At 43.7% G+C, this 13,416-nt stretch overlaps 1 protein-coding gene across 1 annotated transcript in view; it reads left to right on the top strand.

Moving 5' to 3' along the window:
• LOC142194690 (uncharacterized) overlaps positions 1–13,416 on the top strand; it is a 352,778-nt gene that overhangs the window by 93,024 nt on the left and 246,338 nt on the right. The gene's annotated exons all lie outside the window — the stretch shown is intronic.

The raw sequence follows: 13,416 nt of genomic DNA, 5'->3' as shown, positions 1-13,416 counted from the left end.
AAAATATGTCTTATATTCTCAGTTCTTCAAAGTAGCCACCTTTTGCTTTGATTACTGCTTTGCTCACTCTTGGCATTCTCTTGATGAGCTTCAAGAGGTAGTCACCGGAAATGGTCTTCCAACAGTCTTGAAGCAGTTCCCAGAGATGCTTAGCACTTGTTGGCCCTTTTGCCTTCATTCTGCGGTCCAGCTCACCCCAAACCATCTTGATTGGGTTCAGGTCTGGAGGCCATGTCATCTGGCATAGCACCCCTTCACTCTCGTTCTTGGTCAACTAGCCCTTATACAGCCTGGAGGTATGTTTGATGGTACAACTAAACGCAAACCGGATGGAATAGCATGTCGCTGCAAGATGCTGTGGTAGCCATGTTGGTTCAGTATGCCTTCAATTTTGAATAAATCCCCAACAGTGTCACCAGCAAAGCACCCCCACACCATCACATCTCCTCCTCCATGCTTCATGGTGGGAACCAGGCATGTAGAGTCCATCCATTCACCTTTTCTGCATTGCACATTGGAACTAAAGATCTCAAATTTGGACTCATCGAGACCAAAGCACAGATTGCCACTGGTCTAATGTCCATTCCTTGTGTTCTTTAACCCAAACAAGTCTCTTCTGCTTGTTGCCTGTCCTTAGCAGTGGTTTTCTAGCAGCTATTTTACCATGATGACCTGCTGCACAAAGTCTCCTCTTAACAGTTGTTGTAGAGATGTGTCTGCCGCTAGAACTCTGTGTGGCATTGACCTGGTCTCTAATCTGAGCTGCTGCTAACCTGCGATTTCTGAGGCTGGTGACTCGGATGAACTTATCCCCCGTAGCAGAGGTGACTCTTGGTCTTCCTTTCCTGGGGCGGTCCTCATGTGAGCCAGTTTCTTTGTAGCGCTTGGTGGTTTTTGCAACTGCACTTGGGGACAAATTTTTCCCATTTTTTCGGACTGAATGACCTTCACTTCTTAAAGTAATGATGGCCACTCGTTTTTCTTTACTTAGCTGCTTTTTTCTTGCCATAACACAGTCTACTCAGTAGGACTATCAGCTGTGTACCCACCTGACTTCAGCACAACTGACTACTGCACAACACAACTGATGGCCCCAACCCCATTTGTAAGGCAAGAAATCCCACTTATTAAACCTGACAGGGCACACCTGTGAAGTGAAAACCATTTCCGGTGACTACCTCTTGAAACTCATCAAGAGATTGCCAAGAGTATGCAAAGCAGGAATCAAAGCAAAAGGTGGCTACTTTGAAGAACCTAGAATATAAGACATATTTTCAGTTGTTTCACACTTTTTTGTTACATGTATAATTCCACATGTGTTATTTCATAGTTTTGATGCCTTCAGTGTGAGTATACTATTTTCATAGTCATGAAAATACAGAAAACTGTTTACTCTGTTTGTCTAGGCTTATTGAGCTAAAAATCTTCTTGAGTCAATCTTTACCACTTTCCAGGCTTCTCCTTCTTTGTAATAAAATATTATCTGCTCTGGACAGCTTGTGGGGTCTGCAGTAGGGGTACTTTATTCTCATATTCGACTAGAAGCCAATGTTCATCACTATCATAGACATTTGTATTATGTAAATCACTTAGGGAGCCTTCACACGGAGTAAACGCGCGTGTATTTTTGCAAAATGCACGTGTAAAAATACACGTGTAAAAATAAGACTCTCATTGACTTCATTGATATTTTTTACACATGTAAAAATACGCCTGTAAAATGTCATTGAAGTCAATGGGAGTCTTATTTTTACACGTGTATTTTTACACGTGCATTTTGCAAAAATACACGCGAGTTTACTCCGTGTGAAGGCTCCCTTATATATTATAAATACAATTCATTTTGTTTTAAAAAATAATAAGATAAAATAGACAAATGAAAAACAATGGGCGCAATAATAATAATAATAATAATAATAATAAACCTAATAATAAAGATCCTTACCTTGTTGCATTTAGCCAATCATAGAGCAACTTTTATGTATCCAGTGCCATTTATGAAATAAAAGCTAAGCTCTGATTGGATGCTGTAGACGACAAATCCAGTTTTCCCTGAGACAGGGTTGTGATGGCTCACATTTAATACTTAGGCAGTGTAAACACTCCCCAGGCTGACAATGAAAATGTCCCAGATTTATCACAGTGACTGATGCTGCATGATAAACCTGATGTATCTTAAGGGTGCTTCTTTAGGCTAAGGCCCCAACTCTAAAGCACTACGGGAAAAATTGCGGCGGGAACGCATCGCGGTTCTTCCTGCAACGCTTTAAACAGAAAGTTCGCTGAGTTCTCCTCCGTGGACTTTCTGTTACAATTATATCTACGGGGGAATCTGCTGGTCTTTCCATAGATATAATTGACATCCTGCGATTTCTAAAACCGCGCTGGTTGCTGTTCCTGTGGCACTATTTACAGTACTTGGCTGTGTTACCCCCACCACCCCTTATCTGAGGGGTTGTCATGTCAGTCAGGGGATCAGAAATCCAAGCATTGGATCCCCTTGTGGAACATTGAAAAAAAAAATTAAAAAATTAAAAACAAAGATTAAAAAAATAAATAATAAAGGAAATCCCCCTTTACATAAAAAAAAACACAAAAAAAAAACGCATAACGTAAACAGAAATAAACATGTTTGGTGTCCCCATGTTCATATAAGCTTAGTGCATAGTGTTAATTATCCTGTACAGTGAATGCTGTAAGGAAAAAAAAATACTGCAATGTGCAAAATAACATAATAGCTAGAGATGAGCGAACAGTGTTCTATCGAACACATGTTCGATCGGATATCAGGGTGTTCGCCATGTTCGAATCGAATCGAACACCACGTGGTAAAGTGCGCCAAAATTCGATTCCCCTCCCACCTTCCCTGGCGCCTTTTTTGCACCAATAACAGCGCAGGGGAGGTGGGACAGGAACTACGACACTGGGGGCATTGAAAAAAATTGGAAAAAGTCATTGGCTGCCGAAATCAGGTGACCTCCATTTTAGACGAATAGTGGATTTCAAATCCGGGTCATATGAGAATGTGAACTTTGTGACTATGAGACAGGGATAGCTGTACAGGCAGGGATAGCTAGGGATAACCTTTATTTAGGGGGGAATGTTATTAAAAATAACTTTTTGGGGCTCTATCGGGTGTGTAATTGTGATTTTTGTGAGATAAACTTTTTCCCATAGGGATGCATTGGCCAGCGCTGATTGGCCGAATTCCGTACTCTGGCCAATCAGTGCTGGCCAATGCATTCTATTAGCTTGATGAAGCAGAGTGTGCACAAGGGTTCAAGCGCACCCTCGGCTCTGATGTAGCAGAGCCGAGGCTGCACAAGGGTTCAAGCGCACCCTCGGCTCTGATGTAGGAGAGCCGAGGGTGCACTTGAACCCTTGTGCACCCTCAGCTCTGCTACATCAGAGCCGAGGGTGCGCTTGAACCCTTGTGCACACTCTGCTTCATCAAGCTAATAGAATGCATTGGCCAGCGCTGATTGGCCAATGTATTCTATTAGCCTGATGAAGTAGAGCTGAATGTGTGTGCTAAGCACACACATTCAGCTCTACTTCATCGGGCTAATAGAATGCATTGGCCAGCGCTGATTGGCCAGAGTACGGAACTCGACCAATCAGCGCTGGCTCTGCTGGAGGAGGCGGAGTCTAAGATCGCTCCACACCAGTCTCCATTCAGGTCCGACCTTAGACTCCGCCTCCTCCGGCAGAGCCAGCGCTGATTGGCCGAAGGCTGGCCAATGCATTCCTATGCGAATGCAGAGACTTAGCAGTGCTGAGTCAGTTTTGCTCAACTACACATCTGATGCACACTCGGCACTGCTACATCAGATGTAGCAATCTGATGTAGCAGAGCCGAGGGTGCACTAGAACCCCTGTGCAAACTCAGTTCACGCTAATAGAATGCATTGGCCAGCGCTGATTGGCCAATGCATTCTATTAGCCCGATGAAGTAGAGCTGAATGTGTGTGCTAAGCACACACATTCAGCACTGCTTCATCAAGCCAATACAATGCATTAGCCAGTGCTGATTGGCCAGAGTACGGAATTCGGCCAATCAGCGCTGGCTCTGCTGGAGGAGGCGGAGTCTAAGGTCGCTCCACACCAGTCTCCATTCAGGTCCGACCTTAGACTCCGCCTCCTCCGGCAGAGCCAGCGCTGATTGGCCGAAGGCTGGCCAATGCATTCCTATGCGAATGCATACTTAGCAGTGCTGAGTCAGTTTTGCTCAACTACACATCTGATGCACACTCGGCACTGCTACATCAGATGTAGCAATCTGATGTAGCAGAGCCGAGGGTGCACTAGAACCCCTGTGCAAACTCAGTTCACGCTAATAGAATGCATTGGCCAGCGCTGATTGGCCAATGCATTCTATTAGCCCGATGAAGTAGAGCTGAATGTGTGTGCTAAGCACACACATTCAGCACTGCTTCATCAAGCCAATACAATGCATTAGCCAGTGCTGATTGGCCAGAGTACGGAATTCGGCCAATCAGCGCTGGCTCTGCTGGAGGAGGCGGAGTCTAAGGTCGGACCTGAATGGAGACTGGTGTGGAGCGATCTTAGACTCCGCCTCCTCCAGCAGAGCCAGCGCTGATTGGTCGAGTTCCGTACTCTGGCCAATCAGCGCTGGCCAATGCATTCTATTAGCCCGATGAAGTAGAGCTGAATGTGTGTGCTTAGCACACACATTCAGCTCTACTTCATCAGGCTAATAGAATACATTGGCCAATCAGCGCTGGCCAATGCATTCTATTAGCTTGATGAAGCAGAGTGTGCACAAGGGTTCAAGCGCACCCTCGGCTCTGATGTAGCAGAGCTGAGGGTGCACAAGGGTTCAAGTGCACCCTCGGCTCTCCTACATCAGAGCCGAGGGTGCGCTTGAACCCTTGTGCACACTCTGCTTCATCAAGCTAATAGAATGCATTGGCCAGCACTGATTGGCCAGAGTACGGAATTCGGCCAATCAGCGCTGGCCAATGCATTCTATTAGCCCGATGAAGTAGAGCTGAATGTGTGTGCTAAGCACACACATTCAGCACTGCTTCATCACGCCAATACAATGCATTAGCCAGTGCTGATTGGCCAGAGTACGGAATTCGGCCAATCAGCGCTGGCTCTGCTGGAGGAGGCGGAGTCTAAGATCGCTCCACACCAGTCTCCATTCAGGTCCGACCTTAGACTCCGCCTCCTCCAGCAGAGCCAGCGCTGATTGGTCGAGTTCCGTACTCTGGCCAATCAGCGCTGGCCAATGCATTCTATTAGCCCGATGAAGTAGAGCTGAATGTGTGTGCTTAGCACACACATTCAGCTCTACTTCATCGGGCTAATAGAATGCATTGGCCAGCGCTGATTGGCCGAATTCCGTACTCTGGCCAATCAGCACTGGCTAATGCATTGTATTGGCTTGATGAAGCAGTGCTGAATGTGTGTGCTTAGCACACACATTCAGCTCTACTTCATCGGGCTAATAGAATGCATTGGCCAATCAGCGCTGGCCAATGCATTCTATTAGCGTGAACTGAGTTTGCACAGGGGTTCTAGTGCACCCTCGGCTCTGCTACATCAGATTGCTACATCTGATGTAGCAGTGCCGAGTGTGCATCAGATGTGTAGTTGAGCAAAACTGACTCAGCACTGCTAAGTCTGCATTCGCATAGGAATGCATTGGCCAGCCTTCGGCCAATCAGCGCTGGCTCTGCCGGAGGAGGCGGAGTCTAAGGTCGGACCTGAATGGAGACTGGTGTGGAGCGACCTTAGACTCCGCCTCCTCCAGCAGAGCCAGCGCTGATTGGCCGAATTCCGTACTCTGGCCAATCAGCACTGGCTAATGCATTGTATTGGCTTGATGAAGCAGTGCTGAATGTGTGTGCTTAGCACACACATTCAGCTCTACTTCATCGGGCTAATAGAATGCATTGGCCAGCGCTGATTGGCCGAATTCCGTACTCTGGCCAATCAGCACTGGCTAATGCATTGTATTGGCTTGATGAAGCAGTGCTGAATGTGTGTGCTTAGCACACACATTCAGCTCTACTTCATCGGGCTAATAGAATGCATTGGCCAATCAGCGCTGGCCAATGCATTCTATTAGCGTGAACTGAGTTTGCACAGGGGTTCTAGTGCACCCTCGGCTCTGCTACATCAGATTGCTACATCTGATGTAGCAGTGCCGAGTGTGCATCAGATGTGTAGTTGAGCAAAACTGACTCAGCACTGCTAAGTCTGCATTCGCATAGGAATGCATTGGCCAGCCTTCGGCCAATCAGCGCTGGCTCTGCCGGAGGAGGCGGAGTCTAAGGTCGGACCTGAATGGAGACTGGTGTGGAGCTATCTTAGACTCCGCCTCCTCCAGCAGAGCCAGCGCTGATTGGTCGAGTTCCGTACTCTGGCCAATCAGCACTGGCCAATGCATTTCTATGGGGAAAAGTTAGCTTGCGAAAATCGCAAACTGACAGGGATTTCCATGAAATAAAGTGACTTTTATGCCCCCAGACATGCTTCCCCTGCTGTCCCAGTGTCATTCCAGGGTGTTGGTATCATTTCCTGGGGTGTCATAGTGGACTTGGTGACCCTCCAGACACGAATTTGGGTTTCCCCCTTAACGAGTTTATGTTCCCCATAGACTATAATGGGGTTCGAAACCCATTCGAACACTCGAACAGTGAGCGGCTGTTCGAATCGAATTTCGAACCTCGAACATTTTAGTGTTCGCTCATCTCTAATAATAGCGTCACTTCATTTTCCCCAACAAATACCAAAAAATGATCAAAAAGTCATATGTACCAATAAAATATACAGCTTGCCTAGCAAATAAAAAGCCTTTACTTATCTCCGTTAACAAAACAGTAAAAAAGTTATAGTTGTCAGAATACAGTGATCCTAGGAAAATCCTTCATTTTCAGTAAGTGATGTATTATTAGTAACAGTGGTAAAACATAATAAAACCAATGTAAATATGGGAACATCCAACTGAATTTTTGTCTTTTGTAAGTTCTTCTCAGTTGCTGTGTTTGTTGTTTTTTTATTGTAGGATTAGAGTTTTGAGATTGAGGAGATAGCTGCTTTCTGGCCAGTGGTTCTAAACCCCATAAAACCTGCTAGTATTAGGTTATATTAGTAACTGTTTATCTGTACACGTGGATTTCATTCCTGCTCTACTTATCATAGGCCAATAGTTCTAAAGCCAGTGTTGTTATAACAAGATATAGCATTTGCTCTTATCACATGTCAGTAGATTTCTTACAAGGTGACACAGCACTTAAACAGATTTATCAAAATCACAACCGAACAAATACATTGTAAAACAGGATTTTACTAAACGCCAAGTGCAGCGATATTGATTCCATAACAGATGCAAAATAAAGATATAGATATCACCACAAGTAATTGAAAGGTTCAAGAAACTAGCAGACCCAACAATGGGAGAGGTCTGCCCTTCATACAAGAGTCTTTGTAAGGATAAGGCTCCACCTTGCGGAAATGCAGCTTTTTTTTGTTGCAATTTATTTTTTTTTTGAGCCAAAGCCAGGAGTGAATTGAGCCATTTTTGCAGCCACTCTTGACTTTGGTTCAATTCTGGATAATCCCATCCACACATTGAATAAAAAAAATCTCCAGCGGAAATGCTGTGTTTTCCCTATAGGTATAATATGGGCAGAAAGTCCATAGAGAAAGGGGCAACACAGTGGCTCAGTGGTTAGCACTGCAGCTTTGCAGTGCTGGGATCCTGGGTTCAAATCCCACCAGGAACAACATCTGCAAGGAGTTTGTATGTTCTCCCCGTGTTTGCGTGGATTTCCTCCCTTTCTACAAAGACATACAGATAGGGGGGAAAAAAAGAAATTACATTGTGACCCTATATGGGGCTCACAATAGACATTAAAAAAAAAAAAAAAAAAAGGAAGTCCATAGAGAAAAACACTGTGGAAAAAAACACAATGCTTTTCTACTGTGTTTCTTTTCCGCAGCATTTTTTGCTTGCGTTTCCCTACCTTCAGATGTAACTGAATTTAATAAATGAGATACTATGATTTGTATTGTTGGGTATGTGACACTGGAGCTTGTGGTTAACTGTTTGTGTTTTTCTCCCCTTTATCTGGCTAATAAAATTTCTGACCTTACGTGTAAGGCCCCACGTTGAGGAAACGCACCTTTCTTTGTTGTTGCAGATTTACTGCAATTTTTTTGAGCCAAAGCGGTGGATTGAGCAGAAGGTAGAAGAACTTCCTATATGTTTTCCATTCCTTTTGTAGCCATTCTTGGCCTTGGCTCAAAAAATTGCAGCATCTGCAACAAAAAAATTGTGTTTCTGCAACGTGGGGCCTCAGCCTAAGGGTTAGTGAAATGGCCCATTAATCCTCCAGAGCCACTATGTTATTAGGGAAAAAACTACACATGATATCTGAGCACTGTACTTGAGTATTTTTGTGAGTTCCATAGAATTAAGTGGAGCAACAGTGTGTATGTGGGGTGTCACTCTATTCAAGCTGTGGGACTTGGGACCCCTAGTCTTATGATCAGTGGCAGTCTCTTCAGTTGGACCCCCTTTGACCAGTATCCTTTGATGCAACCCCTTTAACTATCTTTACAACTGGATTTTCAGGTTTGTGTGGTGTAAAGTTTTTAGCAAAAATATTAGTTCTCTTAGTTCACACAGTTTTTTGAAAGCTAAAAAAATCTGATTTAGAAATTAGGAAACTTTTTTGACGTAGTTTTTGACATGACGTGGGTTTGACGCTTTTTTAGCGTTGTTTTTGACATGGTTTTTTTGCTCCTGCACACTATATGGACCTGGAAGCTTCTTCTCTTAGAAAAGGCTAGCAGATTTTGAAGCGTTTCTTTTGCAAAAACCGCGCCAAAAATACATTACTTCAATGTGTTTTTCCAGGCGGAATCCACCTAAAGATAGGTCATGTCACTTTTTTTCCACTAATGACTCCCATTGAAATGAATGGGAGCCTGTTTTTCATGCGGATTTTGAGGTGGATTCACAGTCAAAATCCGCTTGCAAAAAACTCTGTGTGAACTGACCCTTACTCAACAAAACTAACAAAAAGCTGCAGTACATTTCATGGTCACAACATCCAATATTATATACATGATCTTTCTTTTAACCTTCACTGGGATGTAGCAAACATCTCAAGATGTTCAGAAAATTAAGTAATATGCATTGCCCATAGGGGAACCATTATAGATGGCAAATAATGATGTATACAAGTCCATTGTAGGTTAAAATCATACTTTGACTCCATCAATGGCTGCCTGTTTCTGATAAATTCTTGTCTACAGCAAAGTAGAGATACTATTCCATCAATCTATTATGACCAAAGTGCTGAAAACTGTGACAGAATTGTGCCAGCTGACGTGGACAGACAAGACTATGCAGAAGATGATTGACAATGTCTAGAAACAGTGTCAAAAGAAGCGCGTATCAGCCAGAGATGGCAGCGCTCATTACACAGGCCTGTGCAGATGCTAACGAAGCAAGATCATGGCACAATGAAGATTTGCTGCTTCATGGGAATTGTGGAAGGGATGAGTCCAGTGCTGAAGTCATATTACAGAGACATCTCAGGCTTGAGAAAGAGATTTACACTTGTTCTATAGCAGTATGAAGGCATAGAGATCAGGCTCAGGCAATAGTAGTCTGAGCTCCTCTAAAAATAGCTAGTAATAATGCAAGAGGGAAACAGACCACAAACAAAAGGCATCAATACCCCACAACCTCGCCTTGAGACAGAAGTGCTTCTGGAAGAACCTCCAATGACACCAGATAAAATGAATACTGTGCAGGAGGAGATTGAACCTTCTTCCGAGAATTCTTAACAACTTTCCAAAATAATAAAGAAAACTTTGAAAGAAATGGTCATTTACAGGCGGGTAGGCAGAGAACCATGCACTTCCGATTGGGTGGCCACTGGCTGTTCAATCATGATCTACTTTCTGACCCGAACCTCCCCTCACTGGGTCAGTGGTGAGTTCTCCTGCTCACGCACTTTCTAGCTTCGTTGCCCGACTCCCTGGGCTACAATAGACTGCTCTCACAATGTTAGAGGGCCTGATTCGGGTCAGGCACACCCTGTCTGAATTTTATTTGCTGTGGTCTCCCCTTCTCAGACTAAAAGCACTCCTACTTGTCTAAGTGGGAGGTAGATCTGAATATGATCTAGGATGCTTGCGGGGTACAAACTTCTGACCAGATGGTACCACATCCCATCTAAATTGCACAAATTCTTCCCATCCGCCTCTCCGAGGTGTTGGTGCAGTGGCACGGAGGAGGGGATGCTATTGTATGTCTTCTGGTAGTGCACTTGGTTGGGAGACTTTTGAGACCGAGTCTAATTTGCTATGGCACATGTCTAGACCCATCCAACTAAGGGTAAAGGTTTGGAAGGACACAACTGTATTTGTCTGAAATTGACACAGTTCTCATTGGTTTGAACTGATAGTTTTTAGAGAGACCTATTAGGACTGACAATTGTAAAATATTTAGGACTGCTCATGACCTAGTGCTCTAGGATCCTTGCGGGGTACAAACTTCTGACCAGATGGTACCACATCCCATCTAAATTGCACAAATTCTTCCCATCCGCCTCTCCGAGGTGTTGGTGCAGTGGCACGGAGGAGGGGATGCTATTGTATGTCTTCTGGTAGTGCACTTGGTTGGGAGACTTTTGAGACCGAGTCTAATTTGCTATGGCACATGTCTAGACCCATCCAACTAAGGGTAAAGGTTTGGAAGGACACAACTGTATTTGTCTGAAATTGACACAGTTCTCATTGGTTTGAACTGATAGTTTTTAGAGAGACCTATTAGGACTGACAATTGTAAAATATTTAGGACTGCTCATGATCAGCTTTACATCTCTGTCTAGCTGAATTAATGGCATGTATAAGAAACCAAAACAGAATAGAAATGCATTGCCTTCCGAACTGGATTATTAGCACAGTCTAGATGACAAATAACTCAAAGACAGGAATCCATTATCTGATTCAGTAATCGATGTAAAGACTCAATGGTTTGCAATATTCCCTTATTTTCATTCTTCACTAACGGGAAACCAATAAGTGCAGACCATATTCACTGGGTTAATTCGCCACTATGTAATTTAACTAAAGGTTTGACAAGTAAGCTTAAATGGCGCTTTGATAGCTTGCACTGACAAGTCTCTTTGTTTTCTTCTGAAGAGCACAATTAGTAAAATGATAGAGGATTGCATGTTTTCATTGACTGCTAACTGGTTTTGCTCTGATAGATGGCAGGAAAAACAGATGGAATAAGGTGACACACTGAGAACATTTGTGCACAGCGATCCATCGTAGTAACTGAAACCGGGGAGCTAAAAATACGTGTAAACAAACATATCATCAACCAAACAGGAGGTCTGAACTGATTAGACCTTTCTGAAGTTACATCTCCTGCTATCAAAGTCAGCAATTTGGGATTAAATGGGTCAGGGATTGTGGGGCCGCTCAGGCCATAATTAAAGCTGCAGTTGACCATAGACATCGATTTTTGTTGGTTGAACCTGACGATTCCGCTCTGAGACAGTGACAAGCTAATGGCTGTCATATCAGTTACGAAGCTTGGGACTTAACAGGAGTTAACCAAAGACTGCTGTATGGCAAACAATGAACTAACAAAATGGATCTTCCTGTCTATATATCTGTATTCTGGTGAACTAAGAAAAACTCAAATTGATTGACAGCCACATATTGCCCCATCCATGCCAAACTGAAATTATATGCCTGTGCTTCCCATGTCAATGGCCAAATCATGGCTGATGACTGTTTGCTTACCAGTTATTGTCAGACTGCTAGGTTATTATTATGGCCATCTTAGCTGCCTGGCTTATCTTTATGAAAAATATTATTTTTTATTTCTTTTTACTTATTCTGCTCCCTTCCATAATAAAGGTAGGACATCACCCCTGCACTCATACAGAACACCAACAACTGTCTCTCTGCTGTCTCAAATATCAAGTCTCACTCTATCTGAAACTAAATCTCTCCAAGACTGAACTACTACTGTTTCCACCATCTAATAGATCTGTCCCTGATATATCCATTGCAGTCTCAGGTCTTACTATAACTCCTAGGCAGCAGGCCCGCTGCCTCAGGGTCATGTTTGACGCAAACCTTTCCTTCACCCCTCATATTGAATCACTCGCACGTTCATGCCACCTCCACCTCAAAAATGTCTCCAGAATACGCCCTTTCCTTACCAGAGATACACTAAAGACACTTATTGTCTCTCTGATTCATTCTCGCCTTGACTACTGTAACTCCTTACTTATCGGTCTTCCCTTCACTAAACTCTCCCCTCTACAATCTATCCTGAATGCAGCGGCCAGGCTCATCTATCAGTCTAGACGCTACAGCGATGCCTCTGGTCTGTGCCAGTCACTACACTGGCTGCCTATTCATTATAGAATAAAATATAAAGTTATTACTCTCATCCACAAGGCTCTCCATAATGCCGCACCTCCCTACATTTCCTCCCTCATCTCTGTCTATCGCCCAACTCGTGTTCTCTGTTCACTCAATAACCTAACACTTACATCCTCTATTATCAGAACCTCCCACGCTCGTATACAAGACTTCTCCCAAGTTGCACCACTTCTCTGGAATGCTCTACCCCAGACAATCAGATTAACTCCCAATTTCTACAGCTTCAAACGCAAACTAAAGACATCCTTTCAGACAAGCCTATCACAATGTCTAACGTAAACCCTTAACCCTCCTCTGTCCCCGCTCCCACATTTCCCCACATGATATGATGTCATCTCATGCTAACTCCATAGGTCCAAGCTCCATCCACATGTTAAAGGACACGACTGTCAACGGCTCATAAAGTCTTATGTTTATGCAATGACAGTCACCTCTATTACAAAAGGGTCTGGCCTCTGTATAAGCAATACCGCCCCTGATGCCTCTTGTGTCACCCCCTCTACCTCATAGATTGTAAGCTCTTGCGAGCAGGGCCCTCAGTCCCATTGTGTGAAATGATTTTCTTTGTAATGTATCTTTCTGTCTGTATTTGAACCCTACAAATTGTACACCGCTGCGGAATATGTTGGCGCTATATAAATAAAATTTATTATTATTATTATTATTATGGTGGTGAATCCCATAGATGACTGCTAAACACTCATTTGGCCAATAGCTATTCATCTAGACTACCCGTAGACATGCATGGCTTGGCTTGGTGGGGCTAAGCATGCATGTATTCCTATTATATAGGGTAGCTGCAATGCACCTCTGGCAGTGGCTTATTTTACTTGAGAACATGAACTCGGAATATATTAAAATTCAGTATATCAGACCCTTCTATCCAGCTACATCTGCAAGGTAGAGTTAGGAAGTCACCACTATAATAAGAATAATATTATCTTTATTTGCATAGTACCA

The sequence above is a fragment of the Leptodactylus fuscus genome, chromosome 2 (genome assembly GCF_031893055.1).
Source record: "Leptodactylus fuscus isolate aLepFus1 chromosome 2, aLepFus1.hap2, whole genome shotgun sequence".
NCBI lineage: Eukaryota > Metazoa > Chordata > Amphibia > Anura > Leptodactylidae > Leptodactylus > Leptodactylus fuscus.
The sequence above is the reverse complement of the archived record's forward strand: the minus strand, read 5'-3'. Positions and strand labels throughout refer to the sequence as shown.